Source organism: Battus philenor, unplaced genomic scaffold, assembly GCF_028537555.1.
Source record: "Battus philenor isolate CCGP_79_NKW_IND1 unplaced genomic scaffold, ilBatPhil1.0.hap1 SCAF_8, whole genome shotgun sequence".
Taxonomy (NCBI): Eukaryota; Metazoa; Arthropoda; class Insecta; order Lepidoptera; family Papilionidae; genus Battus; species Battus philenor.
In genome coordinates this window covers 1,618,934-1,635,311 of record NW_027181748.1, presented here as the reverse complement: position 1 = coordinate 1,635,311, position 16,378 = coordinate 1,618,934, and the positions used below count along the sequence as shown (strand labels likewise).

Genomic DNA, 16,378 nt, shown 5'->3' with positions numbered 1-16,378 from the left:
GTTTTTCTTCAAAACGTTGCTATTTTTGCCGTGTGAGCGAGGAAATTTTAATCAAGGGAATTCTGCAATTAAAAAGGTTGTCCGAAAAAGAGGTTTCATAGCTTTAAACGGAAGTGAACGCGAGTAATATACGAACATACAATAAAGATTCGTGGTAACATGTAAATCCTTTATTTATTAATAATAATATATACTTATTGTACACAATAATTACGTTAGTTTAGCTTATAAATTTATACGAAAACTAAAAAAAAAAACAAACATGAAAATATTCTTTTTTTTATTCTAACCCCAATGGTTTGTATGAATTTGTTTGGAAAATTTAGTTCTTTATTTATTTTTCCGAATCTATTTCATCACCTTTTTACTTAATCCCTGTCCGGTACAACGCACTTTTGCCAACGCTTTTTCCATTCCTCGAAACTGAATAGTTTTTTTTCGATAAAGCCTTCAAGATTTTCGATTCGGTTTTTACCTCCTCAGTTGTGAGAAAACGGAGTCCCTGTATTGGCCTTTTGAGTTTGCTGAATAGCTAGAAATTGCACGGAACCAAATCAGGCGAATACGGTGGTTGTTAGGAATAAAAATTCACGAAGAACCAATGCAGTATGGCATCGTCAAATTATTTTATGACCTTTCTTATTTAATTTTTATTTGTTCACAGACCTATTTTCTCCATAATTTATGTTCAATATCATATTTATTAGAAGGACCGGAAAGAAATGTCGTTCCTTTCGATATATTTTACCGAAAAACCGATTGATTTGTTACCACTCCGACATTGAAAATTAGTATACTAGATGGCAAAAGGTTAAGAACAAAGGTGAATATATTGTTGATTAGAAATAAAAACTTGTTAAAAATGTAGTAGTGTGTGCAAATAGGTTTGCCTAATTAATTATCATTTAATTATAATAATCACATAGTTAATTATTTAAGTTCAACGACATATTTTAGACGCGCATATTCTTAGTTTCAAATCTAAAATTAAAAGTATATTATTAAACAAATCTAATTATAGCATTCATGTTTTTATTTGATTATAATGTGCGAAACTTGTTGACTCATTTACATGATAATAATATTATATATATCATCATTTATTCTTTTGTCACCAAGATGGGGCAGAGGGCGTCCACAGTACGTCGCCATCCCGAGCGGTCTTGAGCCTCGCGCTTTACTTCGCTCCACGTCATTCCAACTGCCTTCACTTCTGCAGTGATCATCCGCCGCCAGGTTTGCTTTGGGCGGCCACGTCTTCGCTATCCTTGAGAATTTCATTCTAGGGCTTGCCTCGGTATGTGATCAGGGTCCCTTCGGAGCGTGTGTCCTATCCAGTTCCACTTGCAGCGTTTAATCTGCTGGTCGATCGGCATCTCACCGCAGCGTCTCCAGAGATATACGTTGAAGACTTTCTCAGACAATTATATACCGAGAATACGTCGAAAACAGTTATTAATAAAGACATGGAGCCGTCGCTAGGTATCTTTGGTGAATATTTAATGGAATCAGGCGTTATTTTGCGGAAGTCCATCCTAAGTAAGAAAAGGACCAATATTTAGCCACTTCCGCACATGCAATGGTAGTCGTGCAGCAAAATGCACTGCTCGCCAGCCCGCTGATAAATGCGTATGCGGCAAACAATGCGAATTACACAACCGCCATCGTTAAACCACTCAACACGTGTTTCACCCCTTGCGCACTCTGTTATACGACTACCACTGCATGTGCCGAAGTGGCTAAATATTGGTCCTTTTCTTTCTTTGGTGAACTTCCACGTCTTGCATCTCTATACATCACAGTTGACTTATTTCATTTAAAAGAGCAACTGTTAAGTTTCTAGCCGGCTCTTCTCGACAGATCAGCTTTCATCCGGTAGCCCATTGCTTATAGTGTTAAAATAATCGACTATTCAAAAGCGCATATAAAGACCTATTCGAATAAACATATTTTGAATTTAGATTTTTTTGCGGTGGCCTAAACTCAATTTATATAATTCCTTCTACAAGTTAATGTCTTTGATAAATGACTGCTGACAATTAGCTATAATTTTTATTCGTTTATTGATTTGTTGGGGATTTTTGCCCGTAGATATATCACTCTCCTAATTTAGATTTCCTATAGGACAAGTTTGAAGCGGCCTGTTTCCATCGCCTTTCTAATTACGTGTCGTTCTTTCAACCCATAAACATCCACGATAATGCAAATGCCTCTTCCAAAGATATCTATGGGGGATATATCATTACCTGCACCCTTGGCAGTCTTGACGATCCCAGTGTGGTATTATGGCATGCAGAGTAATCTGCTGCCCATCTTCTAAAAACTTTATTAGTTAGAAGTAGCATTTCTATGTAATTAATGAATAAAGTGTTTATACAAGATTGTATCCCGGGAATTGAACCCTTACACTACCTACCCTATACTACTAATTGACCTACGTTCTCTCCTTATTACGTATACAAATTATAAAAGAAATATCTTTCTCTTATTGCCAAATATATATATTTGTTTAACAACTGCTTCTTCCGTATACGAATGCATCATAAATCTCATGTTAATTTAGTTTCTTTAGTAAATACACAGTCATTGAACAATCCATTACAATATAGTACAGATATATTCCACTGCCTTGCAATATATATAAGGACTGTCTTTACTTTTAATATCTCGTTAATCGCATTATTTATCTAAAATTTTAACCTTTATACGTAAAGGTTTATTAAATATTTAACAAAACTGCATAAATAATTATCTATAAAAATAAATAAAATCAGATTGTCTGTTAGTAATAGTAATAACCACTTTTTAGTACATGAATATGAATATATATACGGTATATATATAAAATTACATTTTAAATTTAATTTTTACTTGTACGTTTTTTCCGGCGTATATCTGAAATGGTTGAACCGATTTTGACAGGACTTGTACTGGCAGGTAGCTGATGTAATAAGGTGTAGCTTAGACTTAAACGGAAAAAGCTAACTAACAAAATATATTTTTTTTTAATTCCACGAACCATCACAGGCACATTTAGTCTGTATATAAATATAAATGAATATTGGAATGTATTGTTAAAGACAAAATTCAAAAATTAATCGATGATTTCAACGAATTTATTTTTTAAATTTTCGTAAATGCACTATGAAGGTTCATTACGAAAAAAATTTAAAAAGTGGGGAAAAAAATAAAAAAAAAGTTCTACGTGACCAGTTTGAAATACGTTTTATTTGTTACGTTGTGTTTTATGATATTACAGACAATTTTAAAAAGATTTGACTAAACACTTTTGACAGTATATAGTCTGTTCGGGCATCAAGTATATTTTGTAATATTAAAACAAACGCTTTTTACTACATTCGTATAAATAAATATAAGGTACAAATACGAAAAATACTTTTTTTTAATCTGGAATTGGCTGAACCGATTTTGACGAGAGTTATAGTGGCAGGTAGCTGATGTAAAATGGACTAATTTAGCCTACGTTTATCTTAGAAAATTCTTAAAGGAAAAAAAAATAAATCAACTAAATAATTTTTTTCGTTGTAAAAAATTTTTTTAGGTGTTGATAAGATTTTCAGTATTGTAATAAATAACTTGTATAGATTCATCGATGTGGCGAATACTGTAACTGCACAGATACTGGCGCACAACCTGAGGATGATAATTTGGAGTAGGGATGAGCAGGGGCGGCTCTAGCCCGTGTGCAATGAAACCTTGGCGCCCCCCAGGTCTGACCCCCCTAGGCTTAACTCCCCCCCCCCGCCTCGCGGGTATAGCTATTAACTTTGCCGTCGTAACAAGAAAGTTTTTTTCATATTCCAACAAGATATTTTATAAGTAGGTATAGCTTACAGTATTGTATTAGTTACGGCCTTTCTTCTTATGACGGCAGAATAACACTCATTGTTCTTATGCCTGTAGAACATCTCTGTTGCGAAACTAAGGGGCGAACCGCGATAGATTCCAAGATGCTGTTAGCGGCGCCCGTGTGCATTGCACACCCTGCACTAGGTTAAGCCGTAGCCCCTGGAGATGAGGGAGTGGTCGCACGAAACGTAATTTTATAAATAGGACATTTTGGGACGTCGTGAAAAACAAAGACACTGATGATTTAATAACCTAGATATAATTTATGAAATAGTTTAAGAGACTTAGAAAACGCGAGCAAAAATAGTTTTAAATTTTTAACGTAATTGTAAAACAAAGGTATGAACGCCAATGTCTGAGAATTTAAAAAAAAAATTGTTTACATTTTTTTTCTTTGCTAAAATATAATCAAATTAATAAACATTCTTTTTTTCAATTTTATTTTTCAAACGTCATGTTGAATTCATAGTAAATTCGCGCGTAAACTATGATCGAATGTAATAACTCATAACAAATCCACTTATTGCCATGCAAGCTATTAATAAACATTTAATATGATTAAACTATTCACTGGTTTCAACTATAAAAAATTCTAAAACATTATAAGATAATTAAAAATATTCACGTATAGATAAAATTGTCGCCTTTTTTATCTCCACCCACAATACTAGACATAAAGATGTCAATTTGGATATGTGTATTTAGCGATGGCTCATTAGCAATCAAAAAAAAATCTTTCAAAATTTGTATTTAAAAAAAATATTTCGTTTATTATTTCAATCTAATTGATACACTAACACGAGTTTAAAATTCGGTAATGTAAACACCATCCTTGTTAAATACAGATTAAATACATCACTGAAAACAAATTTTTATAACAAAAACATCAGTCTGAAATATACACGAAGTCTAGACGACTACAGTGTGTACAAATTTTGAAGGGTGTGTAGGATATTGATCGGTATAAACCTTCAAAGCTTTTACTACTATTTCTAATCATACTGTATAAAATGATCACTCTGAAATATGTTATATTATTTTATTTTTTTATCGTAATACAACAGGCCGTTAACTTCTGGCGTTTAAAAATTGATACGTTATCAATATGCTATAATTTTTATATAAAGCGTTTAAAGCTTTTACAACTATGATCAATCACCTAGTATAAATATAGTAAAATGACAGTCCATCTTGGAAAATAATCTACTTATAATATTTTGCAAAAATAAATCTAAATATCAAATTGGACTTACGTGGAAGAATGCCGTTTACAAATAAAGGTCTACGAAAAAAAAAGTTGATTGCAAAAAAAAAATTGACAGTTGCGAAAAGCGCGCGAAACAACGGGCGCGCAGCGTCCCCGGCGGCGAGGCAAAGACTAAATACTTCCAGCCAACGCGATACGTTTCCTCGTCTAAATGGAAAACTATTCAGTTTGGATTTACAAATCGATTACCTTGCTCCGAACTTCGCAGTGTTATAATTAAAAAGTTTCGACCATTATATAAACTAGGGATTTTCTACGATAGAGTTTTATGTCATTTATTGCATCTTTGTTGCATTTAATTATAAATGTTCATTGTTTATTAATGTAACAGCTTTAAAAGGGTGAATGTATTTTTAATACATTTCTAGTCTTTAAAATTTTTACAACAATTACAATCAACCTCTATAAGGTGATCACTTTAAAAAATGTTATATTTTTTTTATCGTATTATGTAGTTATTCGAATTTATTTAGCTATAATGTCATTACGTTTATTATTTTTAAAACCATCGACCTCTTGAATAGGGTGTACAATACAATTAGGTCAGTTAAGACAGCAAATGAGCTATGCATTCACTTCTAGCTTTTAAACCAGAGTTCCCCAAACTTTTTTGTGTCGTAGACCCCTTGTTTAGTAGTTTTTCCGTGTTGGGTAGACCCCCTACTTACCTGATACTGATTTCCTGTAAACTTCTAACTGTAGTGAAGTTTAGTGTTAAAAACTTAAAGTAAAATACATGTTAATTTATACATTTATTAATTGAATTTAAATTACAACTACTTAAAATAAAATTTTGTTTATGTTATGTAAAATATACGTAACATATTAATATTTTATTACTTTATAGGTACTTTTATAAATAATGTAAATGTTTTGATATTATAAGATAGAATGATGTAAGTAAATAGTTACTATCAGTGTATGTGTTGAGATCCACTATCGTGGACCCCCATTTTCATTTCATGGACCCCTAAATTTTTTTTCGCTGAAGTAGACCCCTTGCAGGTTGTCATAGACCCCTAGGGGTCGATATAGACCACTTTCGGAATCACTGTTTTAAACCTATAGCAAATCACCTGTATTTTGCGTTCTCTCCTAGTGAACCTATTGTATAATTTCGAAGCATGTATCGATTTAAAAAACTGACGTCGACATCGTTTTAGCTTACTGTAAGGCATGGGACTAATCAAAAGATATATATGCAGGATGAACTATAAGCGCCACGCTTGGCAGAATAGCGATCACATTTTGGTATTTTAATACGCAGAAGACGCTGCTGCTTATAATATGGTAACTTATTTTTGAGCAGTGACAATTCTATATAGTTAATGCACAATATGTGAATTACACCAATACCCCGCTTTACGTCGTTTCGTTTTGCATTTTTTTCGAAGTTGCGTCGCTGCTTAATTAATACTAATTTTCACTGTGCGTCGTTAGATTTTCGAGGTTGCGTTGTTTTGGGTTCGAGTCTTTTATTTTTATTCTAAAAGGTGGCAACACTTGTTTTTCTAATTGCGCCATGCCATCAAACTCGGGGATTCCCTTTCTAACTAAAAATCAACGCAATTTTAAAACAGTTTTATTTTCACTTTGTTTAGCTAATTTTAAGAGTTCAGTTTCAATTACGTAGTATGTTGAAATGTAGTGCGTTGTGCTTTTATTAAAAGAGAATAATAAACTTATATAAATTTTTACGTGTTGTTTCTGGTTACAAAAAAGGTAAATATTATTCCAATTTATTTATTGGCTCAGTTATATTATTTTTATTTTTCAAATGTTTACTTTGTTAAATTTTCTTTTTAAAAAGTAGTATTTTCGTAACCCTGGAACGTATCTTCAATCTTTACATGGTTTGCTATAGAAAATCTTTATTCACTTTGCGGCCTTTCAATTTGCATGGTGTTTTTTTTGGAACGTAACCACGACGCAAAGTGAGGTATTGGTGTATATGTAACATTGTATCCAAGGAATCGAATCCGCGACGTACTTTCGCAAGTCTCAGAGCTATACCGCTGTACTACCACTGCTAAAAAATGTCTTTTATAAATTATTTTCGCAATTATTGTTATATTTTTAAGTTATATACAACTTCGGCACATTACGTTACAGTATTTTTCGATTACATTACTAACAGCTTCAAATTTAAATAAAGAATATGCTTTTACATGGCCATAGAATTATAAAAAATGGTCGAGATAATTTCGTATCGAATTAGGTTAATGGAGTATTCTGTATGGGCGTATTTGGACCCAAATTTATTCAGCACCTTGGCGTTTTGCGGTTGCAGATATCACTGCTATATAATACATTTATATTCGACTAAAGTAATTGTAGAGATCTAGCCGTGTAGTGATATATATAAAAATATTACATCACAAATATTTAGATATACCTTTGAAACTATCTCATAATGCTCCAGTGTTTTTATGTTAAAATTTAAAGTATTTATAAATTTTTGATGCAGAAAACGACTTTAAAAGAAACAAACCTTTACAGATATCTTTGTTAAATTTACATTTTTATTCATTTCTCGAGCAATGCTTGCATGGCCGTATAGGACTTTGATTTGCGAACGTAAGTCGCAAATTCGATTAGTAATACAATCCTATATAAATAATACACAAGTGTTAATTGCGTCGCTCAGAAACCAAAGAGGTTAACTACATTATTTTATATTTTCTAATTTTTAAAAATTTTCCATAAAATCTAATATATCAAACTTTAATTTCCTCAATTTTTGTTTTGGACTTTACCGCATTGGCCGAGCGGCTTAATCTAATATATAAAATTCTTGTGTCACAGTGCGTGTGATTGATTTTCCGATTTTCGTGAATCTTAGCGTGCATATCGGACATCTATTTTTCATCCCCCTAAACGTTAAGGGTGGTCCACTCCTACATTTTTTTTGTTTTTATTTTTTACAAAAATACATACAAAATTTTTACCCCTCTACAATCAACCCTAATTTTTTAATTAATTTTCTTTTAAACTAATGAAATGTTTCGAATCGAACCCGCAAAGATCGCCAGTGGTAAAGGAGTGCCCTTTACCACTGGACTAACAATACTGATATCATAGTTTTTTATGGTTCACGTTATTGGCGACGTCTCGTACTGTATCTGATTTTGGAACAAGACAATTCAATTTTTTTTAATAATTCATTTCGCATAATTTTTTCATTTCTTTACTCTTTTCTATTAGTCATATGATCTAACTTTCCTTTTCTTTCATTGTATAATTCTTTAGCATTCCTCAATATACTAATTTCGTTTCATGCATCGCTTCTTCGCCTTCACCTCGTTCTTAAAATATCCCAGGTATATTATTATGACATTTTTTCGCTTTTACCTTTATTTCTCATAGTAATGTTTTTATGGCCCCCGCTACTAGGGACCTCTCGTTCCACCCCCTATTTTTTTAGGAACAGGGATTTATTTTGTTTTTATTATTTTTATACTTCTCTTCCATTCATCACAATCTCTATCATTCCGTTCTTCATTCCATAATTCAGTCAATTTTTCTCTTCCGCTCTAATATCCTTTCATCCATCCGCAATTACTGCAGTTTAGTTTATATAAACAATTTATATATATCACATCTTTTAAGTCAATTTTACATCTTATACCTATATATCACAGTTCTCTTATTTTCAATATTAGTACCTATTTTTAACTGTTTTGGCTACTCTTCTGCAGAAGTTGAAGGTTTTTCTACCTTTTTTCTCTATCAAAATATAGGCGATAGTGGCTTCCTTTATCCTTTTTCCTACCCGGACATCGGTTTCGAAGCGAAACCCATAGCAATTTTAGGTAGAGTTCTGGAAATATGTCAATCAATGAAGTCAGAACTTCGACGAGAATTTGAGACTAGGTCACGACACCGCGCGTTCAACTAAAATGGATTGTTGAAATTCAACAGATGAATGCGACAGTACAACAATCACAGAAACGTTTAGTATCGCATCGGCATGGAAAAGGGGAATCCCACAGAAATGTAGTTCCTCACGCTCGAATGAAACACACACTTCTATACAATAAAGTTCTATAAGATATCTTATACCTTCCTTTTCTTAGTTTTAAATTTAAAATCATATTATTAAATAAATCTTATTATAGCATTTAAGTTTTTAGTTAATCAAAATATTGATTTGTTTGTTAAATCATTTACATGATTCATATTATAATGTACAGATCATTGTTAAATTTAATTTATAAGAGCAACTGTTGAGTTTCTAGCCGGCTCTTCTAGACAGATCAGCGTTTCGAGCCGGCGGCAGCTTATTGCTTATAATGTTAAAATAATCAACGACTTAAAAGAGCAGGTAAATGCCTATTTGAAAAAAATATTTCGAATTAAATTCAAGTTAAATACAAGGGAGGTCAATTTGATTTTAGTTTTTATCAAAAAAAAATTTCAAGAACACTTAATCACGTATATATGTGACCAGTATAAATAATTAAAATGAATAGCAATATAAATAAATGAAAAATAAAAAATAAAACAATTTTATGAACGGCAATTAACTTTTTATTGCAACTAAAAACATTAAGCTTTCGAAATTTAATAACAAAAATTAACATTACACAAAAAATAATGATAAAATAACATTAAAGAAAATTGCAAAAGACGTGCGTAAAAAAGTTTGACGGTCGGCAAATTAGTGCTTGGTAGTGTTTTATTCTTATTCCCTATATTTTGAGTTTGTGCAAAAGTATTTTTTTAATTTCTAGTAACTTCGATAGATGGCGCTGTTAGTCTATTAACACGCGCTATAGTTATCGCGGGTAGCCGTACAAAGGGCAGCGCTCTTTCTGCAATTCTCTACCTTCGACACGTCGAACACAAACGCGTACTATGTAACAAAATCAGACGTCACACATTCCGATCCGTTTCCTCCCGCCTTGGCAAACAGCGTGGGTGATCCGGGGTAGGATCCACATTCTACCTTAGATTGCCTAGTGATTCTTTCTGCCATACCATGCCGCACTCACATTGCTGCTTTTGTGGAAACGCCATAGTGCTTCTGGAACATGTGTGATCTAGTATCAACTCTGTAAATCCACGGACTCTCCCGAACTCACCTCCGACGATGCTATAAAAACCCTCCTGGCTAACAGCGAAAATAAAAGTAACAAAAGAGTCTGTAATTAATAAAGAATCAACGTACTTCTCATGTACTACCATTACAGATGAATTGCTGAAGTTTATATTGGAATATACGCAAAATCGTATTCACAATCCAAATCAGCGATAAAAATTCAGTGAATTATTATAACTGCTAGCAGACCTGGCTACGTCCTGATATCATTTACAGCACTCCTAAATGGATGACCGCTGGAGTCTTAAGGTTCTGGTAAGGAGACCACATACTGGCAGGCGCAGTGTGGGACATGTGACACATTCGAAGATATTGGAAGCAGGCCGCTTCCCACCCATTTCACTGGTGATGTGGAAGACCTAATACTGTGGTCACAAATTAACGTGAATTTGTTAATAAAATGTATATAATTTCAATATCTTTAAAGTAATCTCAGTCCGATTAAACGCACTTTTGCCGATGCTTCTTTCAGTCTTCGTAACGTCTGAATAGTCCTTTTCCGGTAAAGCCTACAAGGCCTTTGATTCGGTTTTTATCTCCTCAATAGTATCAAAACATTCCTGCATCGGCCTTTTGAGTTTTCTGTATCGCCAGAATTCGTACGATATGAGTCAAGTTTTTGGCAATAAAAAATCTCAGAGAACCAATGCTGTGACATCGACCAATCGAAGCCTGACGCGTTTAGTACACAAAACATCCTTTAAAATGATTTGAGCACAGCCCAATAATATTCCAACTTATGACAAACAGACGCTTGGCAAACAGTCCTACAAATATAGGAAAAAAAAATTACCTGCCTTCCTAATTCCCGGGAGTTTAAAATAACAATTCCATTTACATCACAGTACTATGAGATGATGATTGAATTTACATCTATTCTTATCTCTCGGTTGTAAAATTCTAAGTTCGACTAAGCACAACATTAACAAAACTTAACACAAAGAAACGTCCATTTATCTGAAGACAAAGAAGTTTGGTCTCTAATTAAGTTTATACGTAATAGTGTTACAAAAGATAAAGTGGATAAACTTTTTAATCCTTTAAATGCATTCTTACTTCCATGTTCGAACACAAGCGCAGTTGAAAGACAGCTTTTTAGTTAATCCAGAACTAATAAGTACTCACTGTTACAGTTACTCACTTCTAGAAGTGACAGTAGTTATCGTCTGCGATTTAAAATTAGAAGAAGACTTTTCACAAGCTGGACTACATAAGACTGTATAAGTGAATATTTTACAGATAAACGTAAGGAAGAATTACATTCTGACAACATAACGTATAACGAAATCAATTCTGACCTACAAATTAATTTTGGGTAAAATTATCAGCGGAATATAACAGAGTTTGTGTTTATATATATATAAATGTGTGTGTGTACTAGATATATCCTCACCACCCTCGCGAATTAGATAAACACCTTCGCTATCTAATAGAATCAGGCGTTACCTCGCGGAAGTCTATCCTAACTAAGAAAGGGACTAATATATAGCTACTTCCGCTATGCGGCAGTAGTCGTGCAATGAAGTGCACCGCCCGCCAGCCCGCTGATAAATGCGCGTGCTGTAAACAATGCACACCTTCTTCTAACCTTCTTAACTCACTTACGGGTTGGTATCTTGCAAACTCTGTTCTTAACTGATCTCTATTCTGCTAAAGGAATGTTCCTACCATAATTCAAGTCTATAAGCTCAGGCAGATACCTTCATTTATATATATATATATATATATATATTTATTTATATATATATGTATATAACAGGTTGTCAAATATCTCCCTTCCGCTTTTTTGCACTTTATTCAATGCTTTATAAAAAGTGTTACAGTGATCGGATTTAGTTCAAATATGCGCCGTTTTGTTCGATAATCTCTTTCCATCTAGACGGCAACTTCATAATACCTTCCTCGTAGAAGCCCCCCTCCTTATTTGCGAAGAACTCGGACAGCCACTTTTCACAAACCTCTTTTGAGTTCAACTTTACACCACCAAGGGCGTTCGCCATGGACAGGAACAGGTGGTAACCACTTGGCGCTATGTCCGGGCTATATGGTGGATGTAATAAAACCTCCCATCCGAGCTCCCGTAGCTTCTGACGAGTCATCAACGAAGTGTGTGGTCTGGCGTTGTCCTGGTGGAACACTACACCCTTCCTGTTGGCCAATTCTGGACGCTTCTGGTCGATCGCCTGCTTCAAGCGGTCCAGTTGTTCGCAGTAGATGGTAGAATTAAGCGTCTTGCCATATGGGAGCAGCTCATAGTGGATGATTCCCTTCCAATCCCACCAAACACACAGCAAAACCTTCCTGGCCGTCAATCCCGGCTTGGCCACTGTTTGGGACGATTCACCGGCCTTCGACCACGACCGTTTTCGCTTGATATTGTCGTATGTGATCCATTTTTCGTCGCCAGTCACCATCCGCTTCAAGAATGGGTCGAGTTCGTTCCGTTTCAGCAGCATATCGCAGGCGTTGATTCGGTCCAGAAGGTTTTTTTGCGTCAAATCATGCGGCACCCAAACATCAAGCTTTTTTTTGTATCCAGCCTTCTGCAGATAATTTAAAATGGTTTGGTGACTAACTCCCATCTCCTGGGCGATGTCACGAGATGCCACATGCCGGTCTTACTCGATGTAGTCCATGATTTGATCGGTATTTGTCGTCACAGGTTTTCCGCCGGCTGGCTTATCCATGGTGTCGTTTTCGCCGGCTCTGAATCGTCGAAACCATTCCTCCGCGGTTCGAAGTGATAGAGTACCATCCCCCAAAACACCATTAATCTCACGGAACGTTTCTCTAGCGGATTTGCCTTTAACGAAGGAAAACTTTAAAATAGCGCGAATTTCGGCGTTAGTGAACTCCATGTTTACACGTCTATAACTGTTGAACGCAATATCCAAACTAATCATGCATAGCGTCGTTTTGTAGGTTATGTCAAGACCTTTCAAATTATGTATAGTATTGCCAGATACGAGCTCTGTAGCGCTTTGTACATAGCCGCGAAATTCAAAAGACAAAAAGGCGGAAGGGAGATATTTGACAACCTTTTATATATATATATATACATAAGTGTATATATATATACATTACTACAACAAATAAAGTTAGAACATTACCCCCAAACACTGGACTTGTGCCTGGTGATATATATACATCAGTTACATTACTACAGCAAATAAAAATGGGTCACTGCCCTCAACACTGGCCTTGTGTCTGGTCATATATATTCATTTGTTAGATCTCGGATCACAATGTATTTTCTATTAACATTTCTCTTCACCATTTGACATTTCATCACACTATACTGACTGGTAGCTAGGATTGTTGCAGCTCCGTACTATACTACTTCCGCCTTTATATAAACATCAGGCCTTCAAGTCAACAATCACTAAATAAAAAGAAAAAAAATTCATATAAACAGTATAAAAATAAAAAGAAATAAAAGCAACTTACAACAATAAACACTCTCTGCCAGTCCATATTGCTATTTACATGCAAAACCTGATGGAAAAAAATAATATATTAATGCAAAACATAAAACATAAATAAAAGAACTAAATTCATTTTAAAAACTTAAGTAACAAATAAACTGACATTTAATTGTTAATGTTTTGTGTGTATAGTGTAATATACAGGATGATTGGTTATAAGTGCAAAAGTTTTAAAGTTGCTGCTAATGTATAGATCATTTGCTGTCAATTAATGTATGGGAATTGCGAAAACCAATGGTTTCAATAAGTAGTATAATAAATGTCATAATGATAATATAGAAACAAAATTTATTTTAAAATTTAAATTATCCATGAAATTAATTATAATTTCAAATCTTTCCCTGCAGACTGTGCCAACAAAAACTATAAACATTAAATTATTAGTAACAGTAAAAATTATCTAATGTAATATATTTCATAATGATTACTTTATACAGTGTGATTGGATATAGGTGTGAAAGCTTCAAAGTTTTTTAATAAGGAAGCAGCTGCACAACCATCACAACAGATTTTACACCTATAAGCAATCACCCTATAGACATAGACTTGTACTCATGTTTGTTTTTAAAACGGCAATATCTTGACATAATAACACATTATCAAAAGTCAGATATTGTCATGTGTCTGGTCATTAGGTATGTATTTTTTTATTATATACTTTTAAATCCAATATCAAGATTTTAAAACTTTATTTTTAAAAATAAACATGTTTGACTTACAAATAAAAGAACTGAAAGCCTTGTATTCCGTTTTTCAAGAGCATTTGTTTATGAAGTTTTTAGGACTATAGTTGTCCTTCTCTGATATTTTTAACATCATCTATATATTAGTAGGACAGGAGAGTAGTGTGACAGAAAAGTAATGTTATTTCTGCCGACGTATTTTACAGAAAAACCAATTGGTTTGTCGCCGCTCCGGTTATAAAAAATTGTACACTGGATGGTAAAAGGTTGTCGATAATAATGTGAATATATTTTTGATTAGAAATAAAAACTTGTTTAAAATGAAGTTGTGTTAAATTAATTTAAGAAAGCGACATCACTTTCCAATTCCCCTAGTATTATTTTGAAGACATTGAATATTGGTAAAACTCTATGAGGTAATGGCCTGAGAACTGTGACAGGTAAAATGTCATTTACTCTATGCAATATTTTTAAGAAATTAAGATAGGTTATCTGTTCTAAATGCAACTAGCTGCTATTGTGGTTACATAGCAGAAATAAATAAAAAAAACCTATTTCATTTTTGAATCAGACCTCATCAACTTTGATACAATTTTCTCCACGGCATTTGTATTTAATTGAACACCACAATTCAGTTTTTGATTACAGTTCAGTTAAAATATTCTGTTGTTTATTTTAACAAACCTGTTCTATATTATTTCTGTGTTGTAATTTTAAAAGTTTCATAAAGACGTCGTAATAATATATATTAATATCTTGTAAAAGGAAATCTATGAGAGGGTTAAGTATTTTTAGTGACAAAAATGTTTATAATGTGTTCCTCTAAAATCTAGACCAAGTATACCTTCTATTAAAGTAATTATTCTTACCTTAACTCCTATTAAAGTACTCGTCGTGTCCCCTGCCTGTAATATGAAGGATTTATAAAATAAATGAATGATACAATCGTAATCTTTCTTTGGCAAATATTAACAAACAATTTTTTAAAGAAACGGTTGTATTTATATTACAAGTAAGTAATAATTCAACACTTACTTATTGGTTAGAATAACGATGATACACATATCACTATACTTATAAAAGTAATGTATTTTAATACAAGTTATATCATTTTATCCATTTTTACCTAACAAATACGGCGCGATTATAAACTCAAAACAAAAATGCACTCACTGTCAGAGGTTTTTTCAGTTTGACACATGACGTTTGAACTTCTTTTTCACAAACAAAATATCAATCAATAAAGCCACAGGTCCGGGGCGACCTGTAATAAGAACTGAAAAGGATATACCGCTATATGGATGGAGAGAAAAGAGACAGAAAATAGTATAGACATCAAGAGCGTGCAATGAATCTATTTTAATGGTGATAATAGTGGTAATTTTCTTATGATCGCAATTGTTGGAATATCAAACGCATCTTTTATGTAGCAAAAAGTAAACAAGTTTTCCAAAACTTGAGCCGATAATGTTCAGACGAAAGATGTACGAATGAACGGTGACATAAACGAAACAGGTGATAGTACTAAGAGTAAGTATGAATTGAATAAGGCTATAACATATTGTGGAAGTCGTGGAAAAAAAAAAGATGATATAATAGGAACTGAATTTTTTGTAATTAATACAAGAAACTTAGAAACTGGCGGTATATGAAACAATGCCATTTTGTTGTTTAATTAAAAAAAAACATTTTGTGCACATATTTTAAGAAAGTAGCCGTGTCAAAAATTCTTGTCTTTATTAACTCTGGCATAGCTTTATAATCTTTCCCTTCCCTTTAATTACAAAAGCGCTTTTCGGAGAAAAATATATTAACCCTGTTACGCGAATAAAGTATAGTTTAAGTTATATAATTCTATTTTAAAATAGTGATCCCGGCAGAACAATAAAAAAGCTTAGTGCCCAGAGTGTTTCGAATCCGAAACGAGGTAAATAAATGCCGTAGTATTTAAATAAACTTTCACTTACAATGG

At 33.3% G+C, this 16,378-nt stretch overlaps 1 protein-coding gene across 1 annotated transcript in view; it reads right to left on the bottom strand.

The window, feature by feature from the left end:
- Positions 1–15,532, bottom strand: part of LOC137931582 (fatty-acid amide hydrolase 2-A-like) — a 45,295-nt gene extending 29,763 nt beyond the window's left edge. Inside the window, exons 1-3 of the mRNA XM_068775025.1 lie at positions 15,442–15,532; positions 15,276–15,311; positions 13,686–13,733 (exon numbers count right to left, since the gene is read on the bottom strand). The gene's annotated coding sequence lies outside the window, so the exon portion shown is untranslated. The remainder of the gene's footprint in view (positions 1–13,685; positions 13,734–15,275; positions 15,312–15,441) is intronic.
- Between the last annotated feature and the right edge of the window lie 846 nt (positions 15,533–16,378).